The sequence below is a fragment of the Cupressus sempervirens genome, chromosome 11 (assembly GCF_028749045.1).
Source record: "Cupressus sempervirens isolate cs-2001-9-10 chromosome 11, ASM2874904v1, whole genome shotgun sequence".
NCBI classification, from domain to species: domain Eukaryota; kingdom Viridiplantae; phylum Streptophyta; class Pinopsida; order Cupressales; family Cupressaceae; genus Cupressus; species Cupressus sempervirens.
Window position 1 is genome coordinate 739899676 of NC_143128.1, and position 23737 is coordinate 739923412.

The window sequence follows — 23737 nt, forward strand, 5'->3', positions numbered from 1 at the left end:
TATTGACTAAGAACGCCATATCACAGATGAACCAACTAAAATATCTTGATGAATAAGGATAATAATATAAGATAGTACACACATATACTCATTATAAATTTCAAATTAATATCAAAATCTCTTTAATCAATTATAAGTTGTGTAAGTTAACAATTAAAGAAAAAATAGTTTAATTACCTTGAGTTTGTGTTGTCATTTCTTGACTATACTTGAAAATTTTAACATCAAAATATAAATGAATATACAATCACTTGCATAATTGAAATGCATGTAATTAAAAAGGTTAGATACATAGAGAAATGCATATCATCAATTCTAGGGAAAATTGAATGGTAGAAAGAATACTATGATGAAATTTTAAAAGATCCTCTTATATATAATTGATTATCATCCCATTTAAATAAATTAGAATTAATCATTGATCATCTTAAATCCAAAAATAATACACAATGAAATAACACAAACTATCCTTGAAAGATAAGTTTTCCTTGTTCTTGCTCTAATCTACCCCCCGGTGTGCTATCTTTTGGCGTATATTTGATGTTTCAACTTTTGCTTTAGATATTACAACCTCAACTACAAAAGATGATATATGGAAGACATCATTTACATTAATGTCAAAGGTGGCTTGCTCTCTCTCCAAGAGGACTTGATCATGGTTCATTGCACATAATGTAATTATGACACATAAAAACATATGCACAAAGGGGTGTCTATTAACAATTTGTTACAACCATAAATATCATATGGTGGTGCTATTTGAGAATTATGTGTAATCACTATTTGAATGAAATAATTTATGAAAATAAGATCTAATATGTCACAACCGTAATAATGGATCAAAGCTAAATTGGAGGTGGACAAAGCATAGGAGGATGGAAAAAATGGACCCTTCACCTATCACACTACCATAAGTGTATTTTGAAGTATTTCTTAAACTACTATAAAAAAATATCTAAAACCAAAATACAACACATTGTGACCTAATATAAATTCTACAATATAAAAAAATCCAACAATGGTCACAAAAATTAATGTAGTATGACCTTTATGCACACATGTCATTTGATTGAAAAGCTAGGCTTAAGTAAATCAATATATAGTCTAATTTTAGAGTTGACGATTTTGTTAAACTATCTTTGGCAATATCTAAATATTTCAAATGGTCATATGATAACACAATAGAACAATATACCCTCTCTATTTCTTACCATTCCCAAAATGTCACATGTTTGTACTAATAATACCAATATTTTTAAAGTTAATTAGAATGATAAAAAAATCATTGAATAAGAACGAAAATTCATTTTAATTTTAAACTTTCTTCTCTATATAAATATATAAATTTAAAATTTAAAAAAAAAATCTTAGATTATATATTATTAAATTTAAATATTTAATACCAATAATAATTCTCATACATCATACACTTTCCATGTTCTAATGGCCAGACTAACCATTTTCCCAAATCATTATGTTGATTGAAAGGTATTTTTATCTCTAATTCTAGAAGTATGAACATAGAAAGATATGTTGGATACAATTGTCTAATTGTGTGTTGTCTTTGATGTTACACAAATGTCATATCAATTGGTAGGCATTGCTTACCAAGTTCAGTTGATCAGCAAGACAATTTTTAATGTCTACTGAGCATTTTTGGACATTACTCTGCGTAGACAGTGTCTACCAAGCTCACTCAGGCATTGAAGGAAAATTTGGCAAAAAGCAGTGTTAACTGAGCTCACATGGTTAATGAAGGAAAGTTAGTGTCTATCGAGTTCACTCAGTCTCCAAAGGATTTTTGTAGGGTTTGCAGTGTTAACCAAGCTTCTGTTGGTTAACACAGGAAATCTTTTTAGGATCAGTGTTTACTGAGCAGGGTCGGTTAATGAAGGATTTTGTTAATTTGAGAAAATAAAGTTTAATTGTTTTAAGTATTAATTCCAACCGACTGAGGTTATGATTATTGATAATTGTAAGTTGTAAATGAGCTGACTTGATAACCTGAATGGTATATATGAGAGGTCAAGTTGAGAATTCTAAAAGCATGAGCAAGTATGCAAGTGTATTGATTGTTTAGAGAAGGAAAGTGTGAGTGAACTTGAAGGATGGTCAGATATCCTTGAGGAGCAGCAAAGTTATATTTGATCAAGAAGGATCTAGTGAAGCAGAATAGAGATCTCTAATCAGTAATTTAGTTGCATCTCATTCAGGTCATTTCATTGTTACTTTCTTACCATTGTAGTAGTGATTCCAAAATTCTTAGCAGAGTTGGTTTAATAGCCATTTGTAAATCCTCTAAGAAGGTGACAGTTCTATTAAATTGTTCTAAAGACCTCTTGCAAAGCCACTCCTAACAAGGTGATTAAATCCTTTAACAAGGTCACACCTAACAGTTTGTTTTTTAACCTTAACCAAGTTGGTTCCTAATAGGGCTCACTTCAGAAGAGTGAAAATCAGTAGCTAGTTACTTGGTGGTTTTTCCCATTTTGGGTTTCCACGTTAAATTTGATGTCTCATGTGTTCATGTTATTTCTTTTATCCTTGCACGTTAATCACTATGAATTTTTAAGATCAATTAAAGTTAACATACATTGCATTTACCGAGTTACAGCAAAATTTTTTATGTTTATCGACTGATAGTAATAAATAGTTTTATTGGAAAACTAAGGGATCTATGGATTTGTTTTTGTGGTAACTGATTCACCCCCCCTCTCAGTTACTCCATCTATATTTCCAACAATTGGTATCAGAACTTTTGGTGCTTGCAGGAAAGGTTTCAAGGACCTAAGCTAAAGATCAGGATGTCTTACAAGAGAGAAATTCCAAGGCTTAACAGAGATAACTTTTTAGCATCGCAGGGACTAATGAGACTTCAACTAGCTTCCATTTGTGATTCAAGATTAAAATACCTTGATGAAGAATATGCAACTCCTTCTAGTACATTATATGTTGATGACATTGCTGAGAAAAAGACTCATAACACCATGATGATAGACATTTTATTTGCTCTAAGCTATGAAGAATTTGATGATGTTAAGGACTACAAAATTGCCTTTGAAATGTGGAACAAGCTAAAGGATATCTACGGTGGTGATGACAATGTGAGGAGAGCCAAAGTAGAAATCCTAAGAGGATAATTTGATCATATGAGAATGAGAGAGGATGAAAACATTGCCAAATATTTTGAAAGGATCAAACCAAGTGTCAATGCTATCAAAATTTCTAGAGGAGATATCAAGGAAGAAACTAGTGTAAGTAAAGTTCTTAGAACATTGCTTCCCATTTATGCAATTAGATTATCTATAATTCAAGAAAGAAGATGTGAAGCAAATCTTAAGATAACTTTGGATGCCATAATAGGAAGATTGACAACCTTTGAGCTAGATAACTATGACAATTATGTTCCATATTCCAAGAATATTGAATTAGCATTTGAGGCCAAGCTTTCACTTAAAGAAAAAGGCAAGAAAATAAAGGACACTTAGTCAAAAAGTGAAGAAGAATCAGAGGAAAGTTCTAACAGTGATCTTGAATTTGTTGAAGCTCTACTTGCAAGGAAATATTCTAGAGGCAGAGGAAAATACAAAGGTAAAGTTACCCTAATCTATTTTTCATGTGAAAAAATTGGTCATATTGTAGCCAAGTGCCCAAACAAAGAAAGCAAGGATGAGAAGTAAGGTCACAAGTGCAATGGCAAGAAAGATTTCAAATCATTCAAGGACAAAGGTAAGAAGACATGTTTTATGGCTAAGGATTCTGATAATAGTGAAGAGGAAATAGTTTACATTGCTGTGAAAGATGAATTTGATAATGATGAAGAAGATAAGATGGAACTTAACTCTCATGTGAGAAAAAATGATACATGGATCATAGACAGTCGATGTTTACATCATATGATTGGTGACAAGACAAAGTTTGAACACTTTGAAGACTATGATGGTGGTAGTGTAAGGTTTGGAAATAATGAACCTTGTTGCATAAAAGGAAGAGGTCAAATCTCTTTAACCAAAGAACTTGTATGTGATAATGCCTGTTGGGTTGAAGGACTAAAACATAATTTGTTGAGTGTAGCATAGTTAATCAACATTGGATTCAAGGTGGAATTCATGCATGGCAAGGCAAGACTACTGGATGACAAAGGAAAACTGATTGGATTAGGCAAACAAACAAAAGGTAAATTGGTTTATCTTGATCTTGGTGAGTGCTCATATTTCATTGCTCAAGTTAAAGAAATTTGGTTATGGCACAGAAGGTTATGTCATGTAAATTTTGATAACATGGTGAAAATAAGAAAATTTAGGAAAGTAACAGGCATTCCTAGTTTGAAGAAACCTGATGTTGGTCTATGCAAGAATTGTCAGATTAGTAAAATGGGAAAGACTAGCTTTAAAAGAAAAATATATCAGTCTAAAGATATTTTAGAAATTGTGCATACTGATTTGTGTGAACCTATTAGAATTGAGAGCTACACTGGAGAAAATTTTTTTATTTTTTTTGTTGATGACTACTCTAGAATGATGATTCTTATGTATCTAAGAGAGAAGTCAAAAGCATTTGAGAAGTTCAAATGATATTTGGCAAGAGTAGAAAAGGAAACATGAAAAAGATTGAAATGCTTGAGATCAGACAAAGGTGGTGAATTCATCTCCCATGAATTCAATAACTTTTGCATTGAAAGAGGAATCAAAAGATAGATGTCAGCTCCTAGAACTCTCGAGCATAATAGAATAACTGAAAGGAGGAATAGATCTATCATGGATTGTGCAAGGACTCTAATGATTGAAAAGAAAATTGCTATCAAATACTAGAAGGAAGTTATCAACACTGCAGTTCATACCTTAAACTAAGTATAGTTGAAGAAAGACTCATTCAAAACCCCCTATGAGTTATGGTATGGCTATAAACCCAATTTAAGTTACCTAAAAGAATTTGGAAGTAAATGTTACATCTTGAAAGAATCTAGAAAAGGAAAATTTGATGTGAAAGGTGATGAAGGTATATTTTTGGGATATTCTTGCAGGAGTAAGGCATATAGATGTTTGAATTTGTCTACTCAAAAAATCATAGAAAGTGCACATGTGAAATTTGATGAGTTTACAGAAAGGACTGAAGAAGAAAGCAAAAAGGAACCAAAAGATTACAAAAGAATTATTTTTATTGAACCTATTACATTGCTAGACACATCTGTTAATCAGGAGACTTCTACTCTCGAGTCTGCCTTAGTCACCGAGTTGCAAGAAGTTCAAACCGAGTCATAGTCTAAAGCTACTGAACCAATGCCTATTGAGTCTAAAGGACCCAAGCTACAGACAGAACAACCAAAGCCAAAAGTTGAAACTCAAAATGAAGATAGTGGAACTCAGTCAAAAGGCAAAGAACTTGTATTGGCCAAGTATGTCAAAAGGCTTCATGCTCCAGATCAGATTATTGGAGATAAATCAGAAGGTACCATGACAAGAAGTAAGCTAAAAGGTACATGTTTACTTACTGATTTTGAACCTAGAAATATCAAAGATGCATTGGAAAATGAAAGTTAGATTGAGGCTATGACTAAAGAGATGGAGAAAATAGAGAAGAACAAAACTTGGACTCTTGTACCTAGGCCTAAAGATAAAGATGTGATTGGAACAAAATGAGTATTCAGGAATAAGTTGAACGAAGATGGTAATGTATCAAGAAACAATGCTTGATTGGTATCTAAAGGCTACTCTCAAGAAGAAGGAATTGATTATGGTGAGACTTTTGCTCCTATTACAAGATTGGTAGGTGTCAGGACCTTACTTGCATATGCAGCACGTAAAGGATTTAAGGTATATCAAATGGATGTTAAATCTACATTTCTCAATGGTATTCTTGATGAAGAAGTCTACATTAAAGAACCTAAAGGTTTTGTTGATCCAGACAAAAGGGACATGGTCTGCAAATTACACAAAGCATTGTATGGTCTAAAACAAGCCCCTAGAGCATGGTTTGAGAGATTGCATTACCTTATTCAGATTGGTTTCCATAGAACTAATGATAATAGTAGCTTATACATTAAGGAAGGACCAGATAACAAGATTGTTTTGGAAAAAATATTTGTGGATGACACTTTATTTATAGGGAATGATGATCAATGCAAGAATTTTCAGAGAAAATGAAAAAAGAATTCGAAATGTCTATGTTTGGTGAGATTGAATTCTTTGTTGGTCTTTAGATACAACAAAGCAAGAATGGTATCTACATCACTCTGTCTAAGTGTACTGGACTAAAGCTTACCTTACATGTGTACTGGACTAAAGCTTACCAAAGACAATGATTCAAAAGAGGTAGATCAGACTTTATATAGATCAATGATTGGAAAATTATAGTATGTAGTTCATACAAGACCTGATATTGCTCTTGTAGTTGGTATAGTGGCAAGATTCTTGGCAAAACCCAAAGAAAATCATATGATGGCAATCAAAAGAATCTTGAGATACTTGAAAGGAACTAAAGATTATGGCTTGTGGTATAAACTTGGAGGAAATTTGGACTTAAAAGTGTTTACTGATGCTAATTGGATAGGAAACATTGATGATAGAAAGAGTAAAAGTGCTGGAGCATTCTTTCTTGGAAAAAGGTTGGTATCTTGGACAAGTAAAAAGAAAAATTGCACATCCCAATCTACAGCAAAAGCAGAGTATGTTGCAGCAACAGTGAACTATTCTAATATTGTTTGGTTTTTTCAATTATTGGAAGGCATGAAGGTTAAGATCAAAGAACCAATTGTTATGTTTTTTGATAATACAAGTGCAATTAACATATCAAAAAATCCAATAATGCATTCCAAAACCAAGCATATTTCTATAAAATACCACTTTGTCAGAGAATTGGTGCAAAACAAGAAAATCAAATTGAAATATGTCCATACAAAAAAATAGATTGCAAACATATTTACCAAGCCATTACCTAAGGATTCATTCTTGTATCTAAGAGGTAATTTAGGGGTCATTCTTGTATTTGAAGCTCACTAAAGTAAATTTTTAGTGATGCATCAATGGGAACCAAGTTGAAGATCTATCAGTTGATGCAACATAGTCAAGGGAACATTGCATATGAATCAATACTCAAGGTACATTAATACTCATTTGGTATGTGTTGTCTTTGGCATGTGTTTTCAAAGAGGGAGAGTTTAATGTCATATCTTTCTTAAAAAAAAATTGAAGTTTACTGTTTCAAGAAGAAGCTATGGAATTCCTTCATAAAGGGAGATTACTACATTAGAGAAGTTTGAGGCATAAAATCTAAGAGGGAGAAAATTTTCTGTAGAGAAAGACTTGTTTTCAAATTTCATTGTGCTATGACGTGTTGTGTTTCCATCAATGTCAAAGAGGGAGATTGTTGGATACAATTGTCTAATTGTGTGTGGTCTTTGATGTTACACAAATGTCATATTAGTTGAAAAATAGTGCTTACCAAGCTCAGTTGGTCAATAAGGCAATTTTTAGTGTCTACCAAGCATTCCTAGACATTACTTTGCGTAGACAGTGTCTACTGAGCTCACTCTAGCATTGAAGGAAAATATGGTAGAAAGTAGTGTTAACCAAGGTCACATGGTTAACAAAGGAAAGTTAGTGTCTATCAAGTTCACTTGATCTCCAAAGGATTTCTACAGGGTTTGCAGTGTTAACTGAGCTTTTCTTGGTTAACATAGGAAATCTTTTCACTATTAGTGTATACCGAGTAGGGTCGACTAGTGAAAGATTTTGTTTATTTGAGAAATAAAGTTTAATTATTTTAAGTATTAATTCCATCTAACTGAGGTTATGATTATTGATGATTGTAAGTTGTAAATGAGCCAACTTGATAACCTAAATGGTATATATGAAAGATCAAGTTGAGAATTCTAAAAGCATGAGTGAATATGCAAGTGTATTGATTGTTTGGAGAAGGAAAGTGTGAGAAAACTTGAAGGATGGTAAGATATCCTTCAGGAGCAGTAAAGTTATATTTGATTAGGAAGGATCTAGTGAAGCAAAATAGAGATTTGTAATCAGAAATTTAGTTGCATCTCATTCAAGTCATTTCATTCTTACTTTCTTACCATTGTAGTAGTGATTCCAAAATCTCTTAGCAGAGTTGGTTTAATAGCCATTTGTAAATCCTCTAACAAGGTGAAAATTATATTGAATTGTTCTAAAGACCTCTTGCAAGGCCACTCTTAACAGGGTGATTAAATCCTCTAACAAGGTCACACCTAATAGTGTGTTTTGTAACCTTTAACCAGGTTGGCTCCTAATAGGGCTCACTTCAGAAGAGTGAAAATTAGTAGCTAGTTACTTGGTGGTTTTTCCTATATTGAGTTTCCACATTAAATCTAGTGTCTCATGTGTTCATATTATTTCTTTTATGCTTGTATGTTAATCACTGTGAATGTTTAAGATTAGTTAAAGTTAACATACACTACATTTACTGAGTTATAGCAAATTTCTATATGTTTATCGAGTGACAACAGTAAATAGTTTTATCAGGCATCTAAGGGATCTGTGGATTTGTTTTTGTGGTAATTGATTCCGTGCCCCCCCCCCCCCCCATCAATTACTCCATCTATATTTCCAACAAGGTATTTATATTTTATATAGCTAAAAACCTAATGATCTTGATTGAAAAGTAATTTTATCTCTAATTCGTGTATCTAAAAATTTGCATTCAATTTTGAAGGTACCTGAAATTTGAAAATTTTGAAAATTTTCCAAACAAGAAAAATGGATAGTTGTTTCGAGAAAAATGCCTAAATTTCTACAATATGAATGTTGGGGTGAGAAACTTCCTATTTAATAGGAATTCCAAGAAAATTAAATGACCCTGGAAGAGCTATGGTCAGACTTTTCTTTGCTTTCTTCTTTTATTTCTCTTTAGATTTTTGTTTTTTTGTTAGGGTTTTGTACAATGTGCATGCTAGATTATCTATGATTTCTTAATTTTTTTCTTTGATTTCTCTTATGGTCTTTTCATCAATGATTTCTTCTTTTTGTAGTTTGTTCTTTCATTTTGGTTAATTTGTCTATGATTTTCTCGTTCTTGGTTTTTGTTCTTGTTTTTTTTGTGATTTCTTTTTTTTGGTCTACGATTTGGCTGAGCAAAAGTAGAGGTAGAGAAGATGGAGAGCAGATGAAGTGGAAATTGATGGAATGTTCTTTTTGTAGGTAATTTTTCTTTCAAGCATCTATTACATAAATTAACAGGTTGTGTACTTTGTTGAAATGTTAAAATATTAGTGATTATTAGGTTAATTACACTAAGAAAGATAACAAGCTAAAAAAGAGTGTTGTAAACCCTGGTTTATCTTTTTTCTTTCAGTTGTATATTTTTGATGTACAATGATGTCATCGTATCTATTGATGTAAGATGATTTTATTAGATGTACTCATGTTATTTGTTGTAAGATGATACACCTGGAAGTAATATTAGGCCTCTTTCATCATGATCATTCATGGTATTGAAAATTTTAAGCCCTTACTAATTCTCAATTTGGGAATTTATTTTGAGGAATATTTTAATTTATGTTTCTTGTGTTGTGGGAGTCCTTGCTTTGTGTGTTCCCATTTTAGCAGTCAGTTTAGTGTGATTATTCTATTTTATCTATTTGCAGATTATGCTACTATATTTATTAGCCAATGTGTTCAGTAGATGATGCATATTCCAACTTCCAACAACTCATGTTGGACTTACGAGTGTCAATGATGTGCTCAAATTTATGCAATGTAATTGTTACCAATCTTTTGATTTTTTTTCTTGAGGGGAATTTTTATTTTCCTAGGAACATTTACCTATCATTTTTTAGCCAAAATTGACCTAGAAGTTGCATATGCTACTATTGGGTCTATCTCCATTAACAACAGGGACTATACCTATGCATTTATTTTCCTCTATCACAAGTGGATCATGGCTCAGGTTTTATCTAGCAAATCTAGTTGTTTGTTTGTTGTATTTGCCCATGCTAGATCTCAATTCTACCCTTTTTATGAAGGAAGGGAAAGTGGTCTCATAATTGTGTGTGATTGTTTACCCATCTTTTATTTTGAAGGGCAATCTACTTGATAGTATGTGGTTGTTTACCCATCTTTTGGATTTTTCTCAAGGGGTGTCTATTTTATCATTAGAAGCTCTAATGGTTTTTTATTTAACCAAAATTGACCTAGGATTTTCATGGGTTGTTGTTGTGATCTAGCCTCCATCAGCAACAAAAATTAAACCTATCTATTTATCATTATAGAGCTCTATTTCATAATTAGAACATCTAATGCATTTTTATGTAGCCAAAATTGACCTAGAATTTTCATGTGTTGCTATTGGGGTCTAGCCTCCGTTGGCAATATAAATTATACCTATCCATTTATATTATAGAGCTCTATTCCATCATTAGAACATTAGATGCCTTTTTACTTGGCCAAAATTGACCTAGGATTTTCATGGGCTATTTCTCTAAAAATTCAGGTCTTTCTATGCACATCCATGCATCATTTAACATACTTCTAGTTAGAATACCTGATACCCCTTTTTTTGTCCCAAATCCTCAACTAACCAAGAAATGTCATACACTTTTGATTGCCTTAAAGATTGATTGATTCAATCCAATACATTTTCTTGTTCTTGGCTCCATCTTATCCTTAGATCTTGCCTTAATGTGGTATTATGCTTAATTTTTTTATTATTGATTTTTCTTAAGAGGTGGGAATGGGGCATATAGGTATTATTTCTTTGACAAGTATTACCTTAATAATCTTCTAAGAATGCAAGTTGTAGACAATCTGTTCACTATTGTCCATTGTTATATATTTCCTTCATCTATTCATTGTGAACCTTATATTTGATATGAAAACCATACAACGGTCTTAAACTATGAAAGAGGTAAGCAATAAATTCCAAATTACTCTCTATGTGATTTGATTTGGATCATGGAAATTATCATAATTCAATTGATTTAAGCTTTATCTATTGTATTTCTTAGTTTATGAGACTAAATAAAAGTTTATGACACAACCAAATAAAGACTAATAGGTGAAAGTAGAGATGCACATTAGATTCTAGAACAAGGCAGAAGCTAACAAAACTAAAACGATGAGTAGAAATGTAGAACACTCTTACATTCTAAGTGGAGGAATGCAGAGATTTGTTCAAAGTGGTACATTATTTTTTGTCAAACTGATGCACAGATCATCATAACTTATGTTGTTGAGAAAATTAGATCATGAAAACTAATACATGACATCCTCTATCATCTAAAAATTCCATATTCCAATTGCATGGTGGAAAATATCAATGTGTCACATTGTGGATCAAAGAGAAAAACTTAGTCTGATTAACCGTTCATTGGAGCAGTCACACTTGGAAGCTTTTTTGTGCAAATAAATGAAATCATCTCCAAAGTCTTAACATTGTATTATGCTAAACATATTTGGCATAGTAACTTTTTTGGGCTTCATTTAGAGTATAAGGATGGAAGCATAAATTTTCAATGTAGGGAGATATCTTGAAGAAAAGAATCAAAGTGTAGAGTGGGAGAGAGTGATTAGGAAGTTGTTGCATCTTTCGTTGAGTGGAGTCAATTTGAAGAGAGTCATGGATTGTGGGGATAATAAGATTGACCAGAGTACATACCAGTTTGGGAATTTATTGGAGAGAGAGAGAGAGAGAGGATAAGTAGGATTTAATGATTTAGCCAAATGATTAATGATTTAGTCATATGATTAATTTTTTGTATGTGGGCATCTCTTGGTCTGAAACTGTCATACACATTCTTTTAGAGAAGAAGACAGGGTAGGTATGTTCTCTGTCACTATCTTCTGCTTCACCATCTCCAAAGTTGTCATATGCCTTGCCCTTACAATCATATCAGGAATTTGAAGTGTCCACCATTACCTTGTAAGCTATTTCATCACTAGGTAGATATTATGTACCCTTCTTGTTATGTACTCTTAATTCGTAGCATTACGAAGTAAAGACCAGTTGAAGTAAGGCATCTCCTACTCATGGCACACAGCCTACAAATGGCACTATTTCCTATAGCCAATCCAAACCATACGTGCCACTTATTGGAAGACCAACGATGTTTCAAATGGTGAAAAACTCTTCTGCATGGATTGTAGAGTACAAGTTCTACAATCATTAGAGGAATTCTTGTAATGGGTATCAATAATGTGGGCATTATACTCAGATTGTATGGAGGAAAATAATGTGGGCATTATAATCAGATTTTCAGCCAACCAAAAACCATAAATCATGGGATGACTTGGTAAAATATGTTCAAAACATTTTCTCTTAGTATAAAATGAGGAAATCATTAAAGAACATTACAAATGTGTAGTCTTATGATTTTATGTCCAATGTCCCTGATTGCCCACTTTGTGCATTTACGCATGGAGCATGGTAGCTTAGTACCATGGTATACAATGTTGAGATTAGGTGGTGAAGAATTTAGAAATGAGACAATTTTATAGTGTTCATAAACTTTTCCTCTAAAATTGATGAAATGTTGGAGATGTTTGATACCTGGTGAGTCTTGCAAAAAGCCTCTGAGTTGTCTTTCACTACTTAGAATTTAGATTGGGTGTATATAGTTGAGATCAACTTGCTAACATTTTGAAAAGTAAAAGTATGGTGTCCCCATGATGTAGGAGCATCCAGAGGTATAAGGGCAATCCTGTGTCACCAAAAAAAAAAAAATGTACTTAGACTTAGTTTTGGTTTCATGTGTTTTCATTTTTGGATACCCATTTGGGTCAAATAAAGGTTCCAACTCTCACAGTTGAACTATCAGTGTGCTAGAAAATCTCGAAAAAATAGGAGCATGTAATTTGGCCATCATTTTGGTGACCTAGAAGGTGTGAATTGCCTAGATGAATGTAATTGTGATTTAGAGAATTCTAGAAAAAGAATCAGGTAAAAAGGCCCCACGGTTTGAAAGTTATTGCAATTTTTCGGGTTTTGGAGACCTCCTAAGAATGCTTCAAAGTCTATTTGGTCGGTGGATGCCTACTAGCACTTTCTAGAATGTACTCCTAGTCCTTAACCCTCCAGGGTCTATTTAAGGAGATTTCTAGCATTGTAAAAGGCAGTTAGGAGTGGAGTTTGGTAGGAGGTACTGAAAGGAGAAATTATCTCCAGATTTATGCTATTGTAAGCCCTTAGGGCATGTTTTGAAGTTTATTTTCATGTACTGTTGTACTAGCTTATTTTCTCAGTTAATATAATTTTTCCTTTTTTGTTGTGTCCATTTTGGCTCTTGGGTTGTGTCCCCATCACCCCAACATTTAGTTTTGTGTATATGATTGGATCTTATTATGGATTTTTTCTACTAAATTTGGTTGAATAACGTAGATGTGCAATTGCTCCTATATCTATTTTGTAGAACATAGATGTTAATGTTTTTCATGAAGTGATATTTCCCTTACTGTTTATTTTTCATAAAAATGTCTTTCTTATTTTCGAAAAAATAGAAGTCTGGATCTCCACATATTTTTGCATCTTGATAGCTTAGGAGTGAGAAATGTGTAGAGGATTTTCTTCTATGGCAAGATGAAAGATGCATCATGATTGTAGACATAATGTGAGAATTGGCAATCAGTAGTTCTATTGAATTTAGTCAAAAGATGCAATAGATAACTTGCACGAGGATGGAAATAATTGTTAAATGTTTTCCTTCACTGCCCCTATGATTGACAAATTTTCTTGATGTATCAAAAATGCATATAACCTTGCCCAGATCATTATCTAAGGTTAGAATAGTGTAACTTTAATTTATGCTTTTGAATTTGTTTCTCAATCGTGATCAAAAAAATTTAGAAATGAGAATACGGAAGGTTTTAGCAAAGAGCAATTTGTTGACTTAATTCTGAGTATTTTGATTATTCTATTAACATGACATTTTCAATTTATCTTGGAAATAAGATTGGCTGTCAAGATAGTGATTAGCTTGATGGTCTAGTAATGCTTGAGTTTTTTTTACCATTTTCTTCAAATCTTTCCTAGTGAATCTCATCAGAGTATTTAGGAATCTATTTTTTGATGATAATTAGGGGTTAAATATGTTTGGTAAGATTCTCTTGTTGCTAAGTTGTCGACTTATGATTGCCTCTTGTGACAGTTCATCCTTAAGAGGTAAAAGTCAAATATAGACACTTTTTTCTATAGTCCAAAATTTTTAATTTTTTATAAGTATAATGTTAAACACCATGATTAGAAAGACCATCCAATTTATGAACTACTCAACAATATAGTTGTTGTCTCCTCCAAACTATACTACTTCCAAACTAGCTTTCCCGTATTGTTTGTTGTTGTTGCTCACATATTTCTAATCATCATGATATGCTTCTTACAGTGTGTGATAGTGTTATCTTTATATTCATTTGTCATTTTAACTTGATTTTACATTTCTCAAGAATGTATGTTTTCATTTTTTATATTGACTCATGTTTGATTTTATTTTCTTGCAAAGACTTTGAAAAGAATGGGAGAACGAGAGAGTCTAGGTTTTTAATTACCTTTTTTTTCTTTTAACTCTCTATTTTTTAACTCTGAAAATTATTGACATGTTCAATATGTTCCAACATATTCCCTTTTTTTAGAATTTGAATGTTGGACAGATAATCAAGAGAATTTGTAGCTATCAGGAATGCATGTGGGTTGTCATAATATGGGGAAGCTGAAATCATTGAAGTTGATGTGCTTGGTAAGGTTTTGGCAAGAATAATTAAAAAAAAGTAGACTGGGTATGTACAAAATGTCTAATGTTATAGATTATTTTGGTAACAACCATTTTTGTTAATGTTATTTATTTTTGGTCTATTTTTTATATTGGCTTTGTGGTTTATTTTTATTCTCTTACAGAAAAGACTAAAAAATATGTTTGAATGAGGGGGGAGTCTAGGTTTGTGATTCCCTTTTTTTAAACTCTATTTCTTTTAATCCTCTATATCTTAGTTCTAAAAATTATTGACTTGTTTAGGTCATTATGTTCCAATATATTCCCTTTTTCTAGAATTTGAATGCCATGACTGATAATCAAGAGAATTTTCAACTACCAAGATTGCACATGGGTTATCATTATATGGGAGAAGCTAAAATCATTGAAGTTGACGTGCTTGGTAAGGTTTTGACAAGAAGAAGAAAAAGAATAAAAAGACTTCGTATAAATCCTGATGTTACATAATGCTTTGGTGACTATTTTCTTTAATGTTATCTATTGTCTCTCCTTTTTTAAATGAAAGGCTTTGTAGGACAGTGACCCATACAAGACTAGAATTGTGTCCAAAGCTAAATATTAAATGGCAAAGAGACACAAAAATATACTACTTCCTTGTACAAGTAGTGGAAACCAAATACAATGTGCTTTTTTTATAAAAATATTGAGAGACTTTATCTTCAAACTCATTTTTTTCTAAATGCAATTAATTAATCTACTTCATATTGCATTAAGGGTCATAATGTTTTCAAATCCAATACTGATATGATATTCTATGGTTTCTAATTCATTTCTAAATTGATAATGACTTGGTTGTGACTGGGTTACAAACAATTCAAGTAGAAAATGCAGCTTACAAAAATTCTTCAATGCAAAAGATTGAAGCTTGTTGAGAATTATCAGCATTGGTTAAGTAGTTTGTTAGCAAGGATCACAGGGAGCTAAGCATCTTTTTTAGTTGGCATTGTGAATTTAGAGTAGTAAAGGAGATGGGGTTAGTCTCTTGTTATTTTTTAGTATTGTTCTGGTCAATTATATTGACCTACTGACCTTGTAACATGTAAAAATACAATGTTTAAATAAAAAGAAGTGTTAATGGAAGGGGATAAAACCCCCTTCCAAAGACTGAAAGGAATGGTTATTGGTCATGGTCATTCCTTAAGGTCTTTTTTTGACAACTTAAAGAATGCTCAATAGGCCAAGACCATTCTTTAAGGTATGTCTCTTGTGTCCTCTAGCATTTATTTTTATTTTTTATGAGTGATAAATTTATTTAAAAATAAATAAGATTTAGAAATAAAAGTAAAAAAATAAACACACCATTGCACTCAAAAAATGACAGCCATTTAAGAAGAAAGTTGTGAAAGAAATTTATACACATAATTCACATATGACATAAAACCTACCACTATAATGAAAAATTGAATAACAATGGACCAAATTTTTCCCTTATAAAGCAACTTAAAAAATATATTATAAACTCCTATTATGAATGCAATTCACATGACACGTGTGTTCACCTTCTTATGAAAGCAATTTATAGACATAAATATGATATAAAACATGCCACGATAATAAAAAATTGAATATTTTGACCTCTCAACATTTTGCACAATGGATTGTAAATAAAATTTTTTAAAAATTATAAACTCCTATCATGAATGCAATTCACACAATAATTATCTTTTCATGCAATTCATGACTATTTTGACATATTTTATATTTTCTATTGACATGTATAGTTTTTTAATTTATTTTAGAAGTATGTTACAATATTTTATATTCTATTTCAGTTACATGTTTTGAAGTATGTTATTATATTATTTTTAATAAATAAAGTAAATGTACATGTGATGTTTTGTATTATGTTTTTTTGTGTTGTTTTGTGCAATGTCATGTTGTGTGTGCAATGGTGTGTTGTGTCATGGTTGTCTTAGGTCCAATTAAGAACCATGGTTGTCTTAGGTCCATTAGGTGAGACCATTTTAGCTTCTAACTTCACGTGGTTGGCCTCGTTAGCAGATGATATTTAAATTTAAAAATATTCTTGAAGCTAAGAGAAGCTTTAGTATATTTTTGACCTCTCAACATTGTGCACCATATTAGGATAAGATTTTTTTATTTTTTTAAAAATCCTTTTATGAATACAATTCACGTGACAATTGTGTTAACCTCTCTAATGAAAGCAATTTATAGACATAATTCATATAATGTAAAACATGCCACCATAATGAAAAATTAAATATTTTGACCTATCAACATTGTGCCCAATGTCATAAATTATCTTTAAAATCACATTTAAAAACAATTATTAACTCCTATTATGAATGTAGTTCACATAACAATTGTGTTTACATCCTTACCGAAAGAATTCATATGACTTAAAACATGTTACCATAATAAAAATTGAATATTTTGATCTCTCAACATTATGCACAATGGATTAAAAATTGCCCATATAAAATAACATTTCATTATAAACTCCCATTATGAATGTAATTCATGTGACAATTGTCCTTAGAAGTATGTAAACATGTTTTTAAGTCATCAATACATATTTAGAAGTATGTAGATATGTTCTTTTAAATAAAAAAAATAAAATATACATGTGTTGTTGGTAGCTGGTGTTTTGTGTTATGTTTTGTCATGTTAGGTCCATCTTAAGTGAGACCATTTTAGCTTCCATTTCATGTGTGTAGCCTCATTTTATTTTATTTTTAAACAACCAAAACAAGGGGGCTAACCCATTAGTACATGCATGAGGTAGAGCCTCTAACAAGAAAATAATTGCAAAAGATCAACAACACATAATAAAACATGTCCCTTTTTTCAATATCGAAAACCCATCTCAACTAACCATGAACAACAAATTCAACCAACTGTTCACAATAAAGCTATATTTTAAACAAATTGTCAAAAATTGTCATCACACTACTATAAAGATTATCAACATAATACTACACTATGCACATGGTTGGCCTCGTTAGTAGAGAACACTATTTTAAAATTTTAAGTTAGTTCACATGACATGCATGATGAGTTTATAAAAATAAAGAAAAACTTGAGTTCAAAGGTGAAATTTTTTTTTTTTTTAATTAATAAATTGAGCTACATGTTCTTAGTAATTATAAATAAATTAATTTTTTTTCAAATAACCAAAATAAAATGTACATGTGGTGTTGTGGTGTTTTATGTTATGTTTTGTTGTGTTGTTTAGTGTAATGCCATTTTGTTAATTCAAACTAATTCGGAAGAAATTAATTCCATGTATTTATATTAAGAAAAATCAACAAAATACTTGTAGAATCAGAATACTAACAAATCTAATTATAATATTCTATTCTCTATTTTAACTCAATCTTAAAGACATCTCTAGATCAGGCTTCCTAACCCTGATTTATTTCATTGTCTTCTCTAGAGTGGACCCCTTAATATTCTTCTTTGACAAGACATCCTTTATCCAAGGCCAATTACATACACATGTGTTGATATCATCATAATATTCTGGTCATTATATGATTCTGATATCATTGTCACCATATCAAAATGCAAAAACTATGGTTGGTGTCGTGGACTATAAAAGCCCCCTTTCTTTCATTTTTCATCTAGCCATTTATACAAGGTTTTACTAGTCTCTTACAATGGCATGATGGTCATTTATGTGAGGATCACATTAAGCTCTTGCACTAGTAATATGAGATTCCATTTATTACTCATCTAACCATTTATGTGGGGTTGTATTAATTTCTTGCACTGACACAATAATCATTCATAGAAGGATTGTAGTAACCTCTCACATTAACACAATAGCCATTCAAATGAGGACTGTAGTAACCTCTCGCACTAGCGCTATGAGATTCCATTTATCACTCATCTAGCCATATATATGAGGTTGTACTAATCTCTCACATTGATGCGATAGTCATTCATACAAGAATTGTACTATCCATCCACACTGGCACTATAAGATTACATTTATCCTATCTTATCCATTCATATAGGGAAAACTCCAAACCCTATACTAACACATAGTCTTTCATATAGAGATGAGAACGAGAGTGACAATATAGGAATTGGATAATTTATTCTTCCATAAAAAATTTTTGATGGTCTCCCTTTAGCAGAGATAGGGGCCCTACTAGAATTATGATGAATATCTTATAACATATGAATTAATGTTTTCTACTATCTAATTTTTTAATATTACTTTTTAAATTGAAATAACTTTCTAGAATACACAATATCAACTTAAGATCTTATATATACATACATATGTTATACACTTTATATGTCTTCAATGGTTTTATTATGTCCACCTTGTATGATTTTTTCTTTTACGTATGTTCCTTTCCTTTTCCTTATAGAACCCTCTACTTTTTAAGCTTCCCAAGGAAAATTATCTTGACACTAGTACATTTAACCCCAAATTTCTACCTTAAATTTTGACCATCAAATATTAATTTCTTGGTTGGTCGCATTATAAAGGAAATTTTTGTTTGTTTTTTAATCCATGCTTGTGTTGGTCTCAATTGCGACCAATGCTTTATATTTTGTGTTGGTCTCAATTGCGACCAACACGGCAAAATAAAGATTTAAAAAAAGCCACAAATCAGTTGAGCATTTCACTTGAGCACCATATCAATTGAGCATTTTAATTGAGATGAGCATTTTGAGCATCATTCATGGATAATTTGAGGATTTCCAGCATTTTGCATCCTTCGAGCATTTAACATTGGAGAATTTGGAAACCTTGTGAGCAACGTAACCCTAGAATTCCTTTAGGTGCCATTTCTGGGAATATTTCCATGAAAATAAGAAAATCAGGTAAGCATTCAAAATAGAAAAGAAAGGATTTTGTTTTGAATGAAGATACATTCTGTGAAGTACTTTAATCTTGATATTCTTCATTCATATTTTCGATTTTCTTATCAACTTACGACCGACGTCCTTGGAGAAAAATAAAATAAATTTCTTCGAATTATTTGTGCAAAGTTTCCTATTCTGACCAATACTGCAGCCCTAAACTTGAATTATCGGCCGTTATTCGAGCATACATGAAATCGCCTATCTTTGCATCACAATCGATGAATAGGTGAATAGGTGAGTTGAAAAATAGCAAAACTTTTTCTATTTTGCAAGGATGAGAATGGGTAGTTTTCTAAGCAACAAAATTTGAAAAATAATTTAATTATTTACATTGTTCTTTCATCTTTGATTGGGGGAATTGACAATCTAGTAGGTCTATAGCAACTTTAAAACTCAAATAAATTTACCTTTTCCCAAAACACTTGGTAAATTAAAAGCATTTTCAAATACCCTTTTCCAAGTACCTTAACATACCCAGACCTTACTATAAACTTCTTTGGACTAGGTCTGACTGTCTGCACAATGTGACCCTTAAGTAGCATAAAATCCCATCAATTAACGGAGCATCCTCACTCTTCTCTCATCCTTATCACTCCAAACCCTTAGAAAATTCATATAATGGCTAAATATGACTAAATCCCAAAGGGTTAAGACTCAATCCATCAAAAAACCCCAAAACCCCAATTTATGACTTCCAAACCCTCAATCCAAGGGTTTCTCAAATCCACTATCTCTGATCAATACCAAGAACAATTGATAGTTTTTTCTCATTTAGATGATCATACTAAGATGGTAAAACCATAAAATAGGTTCCTCCTTTAGACCAAAACTCTACTGCTTCTCTGTACCCATGAATTCCTTCTAGGAAACCTGCACAGTTTCATGAACTTCTAGAGCTTAGTTTCTCCATGTGGACTTTGTGTGAGTAGACATGCAAAATTTGAAGAAGGATTTAGATGAGTTGTACTCTAAACCAATGCCAATATGAAGTAGATATTTTGCTATGATATTGTGACAACCAAAACTCCTTGGTGCAGGCATTGTTGTCACTGTACCACTCCAGAATAGGTACAAATACTGCTGACACACCTTTTGGACCATAGTTGACATCAATGACAAGTTTGACATTAATGGCAACCCAAAATAAATATTTGCATCAATACCTCGCTTAATCATTTATGACAACACTTGTGGACTCTTCACAACATCATATATTCCCCCCCCTTAACATCAAGGACAAAGGGTGTCCTCTAAAACACTATATGGACTTTGTGTTACCATACATTACTCCCTGTAATACAAAAAGTAATATCTATAACTAGACCCACATATCCTTCTTTGCAATTCATGACTTCAATATTTACATTAGCTTCCCCTATCCTTATTAATTCCCCCTTAGGGAATGCACCAAAAATGAATGCAATAGAAATCAAAATTGTATTCCTCATTTGCCAGTGTATATACAAATCCAAAAATGTCTTACCACCAAAGTTGGGTCTTATACGTCAAGTAATATGCCATTATATTGTATCTTCAACAATCCAAAAGTAGATTCCCATGAGGAAGCACCTATTGTTTTGTACAGGTTACAAGACTGATATATACCAATTTTGGTGTTGCTCTTTTAGCATTGGCATCAAATGCACTCCACAAACTATGGAAATGGCCACAGAATGAGTGGAATCCATCTGGAAAGGTGATGCTCTTAATTTGGAAAGAATTCTGGTGTGCTTCTTAAAAAATTATCTTTTAAGTGACTAAGACAATGATCTTCTCTACAGTCTACTGCCAATCTTCAACCGTAAATGTGGTAGCTAGCTAGTGGGATTGTGATGACTAATGATATCAGTGCTACAAATCTAGAAGAAGTTGATGCTTGCATAGCTTTGTCTGAGAATGATTCCTATATAATGTTTGCCTCTAGTGGAAAGGTCTCCTTGTTCAATATGATGACATTTAAGGTGCATCTTTTGAAAATATGTTCCTCTTCAAAATGACTACTGAGCTACTCAATTTAGAGGTTATATTCTTACTTGGGTTCCTTATCAAGTTTTTTGTTTCCTTTTTCAACCAAAGTTATGAGGAAATATTTTGTGGCATGCTTGCTAATGAGTGTTTATAGCAGGTTATGACTACCTTCATGGCACCTCCTCCTACAACTACTTTTCTGGCTTTTCACCCTCAAGATAATAACATCATTGCAATTGGGATGGAAGATTCAATGATCCAGATATACAATGTTTGAGTAGATGAGGTGTGATTAATGAGTCTCTTTCTTGCTCACTCAATTAGTGCATCATTAAAAATGGTGACTTCTAACTTGTGTCTTTTCAAAACTTGTTTAAACTAACCAGGTAAAAATGAAGCTTAAAGGCCACTAAAATAAAATTACAGGCTTGGAATTTTCATACACTTTGAATGTATTGGTATCTTCTAGGGCCGATGCCCAGGTTTTTCTTCTTTTTGTATATTCATTGCCATCTCATTTTGTACATTCACATGTTTATAGATTCAAATTAGTAAATCTTTGGCCAATGTTCTAGCAGCTCTATTTTTGGAGCATTGATAGATGGGAGAAGCAAAATTCAAAAATTTTACAATTGCAGACAGGAAGATCGTCACCACTAGTTGGGGATACAAGAGTACAGTTCCATAATGATCAAGTTCACTAGTTGGTTGTTTGCGAGAGCTAGCTTGCTATTTATGATGCTTCTAAATTTGACCGTTTGCATTATGTAAGTCTTTGTTAGCAATTTAGAATTAAAATTTAGTAAGTGATAATTATATAAGCTACCTTCTCTATATGAGTGTAAACTAATATCACATTTGTTTGTACTACAGTGGACACCTCATGATTCTCTATCTGCTACTATTTCAAGTGCAGTATATTCATGCGACAGCCTTCTCGTAGTTGCAGGCTACTATGATAGTGTTGTTGGAGTATTTGATGTAGAGAGCTTGAGGCCACACTGTCGTATTGCACCTTCTACCTATTTAGCTTCAGGCATGAATAGGTAAGTTGGCCCAGGGAAGCAAAATTTATGTATGGATAAATGGATCCCCAAGTATTTTATGATTTAACTCAAAATGTATCATTTGATTATTCATGTAGTGTCTATCCTCTAGTAATTTCATCACATCCATCTAACTCAAATCAATTTGCTCTTGAAATGACTGACAGAGGAGTTTATGTCATTGAGCCTTTAAAATCAAAAGGAAAGTGGGGTGTGGGACCTCCTTCAGATAATGGTACCCTTGGATCAAATCCAACATTAGGCAATCAAGGTTCAAATCCAGCTCTAAGGTAGTTCATCATATTAAAACATGGCAAATGGTGCCTTGTACTACCTTTTTATGTTTATCACTTACCTATCTACCACTCCACAATCGATATTGACAATCTCTTGCCCTCACCATGCTCCTTTGATATATCAGTCTTGTAACCTATATATATATCTTCAAGAGCATGGTGATTCTTTGTGCATAAGTTTGAACTTTTAGAGAAAATCATTCACTTATGAACATTCCATCAAAGATGATGTATACTGAGGATATGGCTTTTCTAGCGATTAAGTGGAAGTTTCACATTTTTTGAACATTCAAATAACTTTACTTTTATTGATGTAGCTGAACTACGAGTGCCTTTTGTGTTCTTGACAAATGGTAAGCTTTCAACTTTTGTGAAGCCATTACAGATGCAAATGAACTACAACTAGTGAGGTGTCAATTTTAAGGTAATTTTTGTTTCTATAGTATAGTTCAAATGCTAAAAATATTTCATCTAGAGGTGTCAATTGATAGATTGTTAACTTTTCATGTCATTTTCTACTTTGGTTGGGTAGTTCTCCTTGCATTTGTAAATCTTGTTGCAGTCTTTAGCCTAATGATATTTTGGTATTACATCTAGGGCAATAACATAGTTGAGTTAAAACTTTGCATTAAAGAAAACATCAAGGGATAATATTTGGATTGTAGATATTTGTAAATTATGTTGGTTTTAGACATAGTTAGATCCTAAGTAGCTTCCCTCTATAATTTGAAGAACTATCATACTATTTTGTTTTGTTTTGTTATGAAAGTTGCAAATCAAAACACTATCAATTTTTGGCAAGTTTTTTGGAGACAAGACATAAGAAATTTTGATTCCAAGCAAAACATCTTATC

The 23737-nt window shown here is 32.1% G+C and overlaps 1 pseudogene; it reads left to right on the forward strand.

Annotated features, from left to right (window-relative positions):
• Positions 1-22881, forward strand: part of LOC149531756 (protein TOPLESS-RELATED PROTEIN 2-like) — a 37115-nt pseudogene extending 14234 nt beyond the window's left edge.
• The last annotated feature ends 856 nt before the right edge of the window (positions 22882-23737 follow it).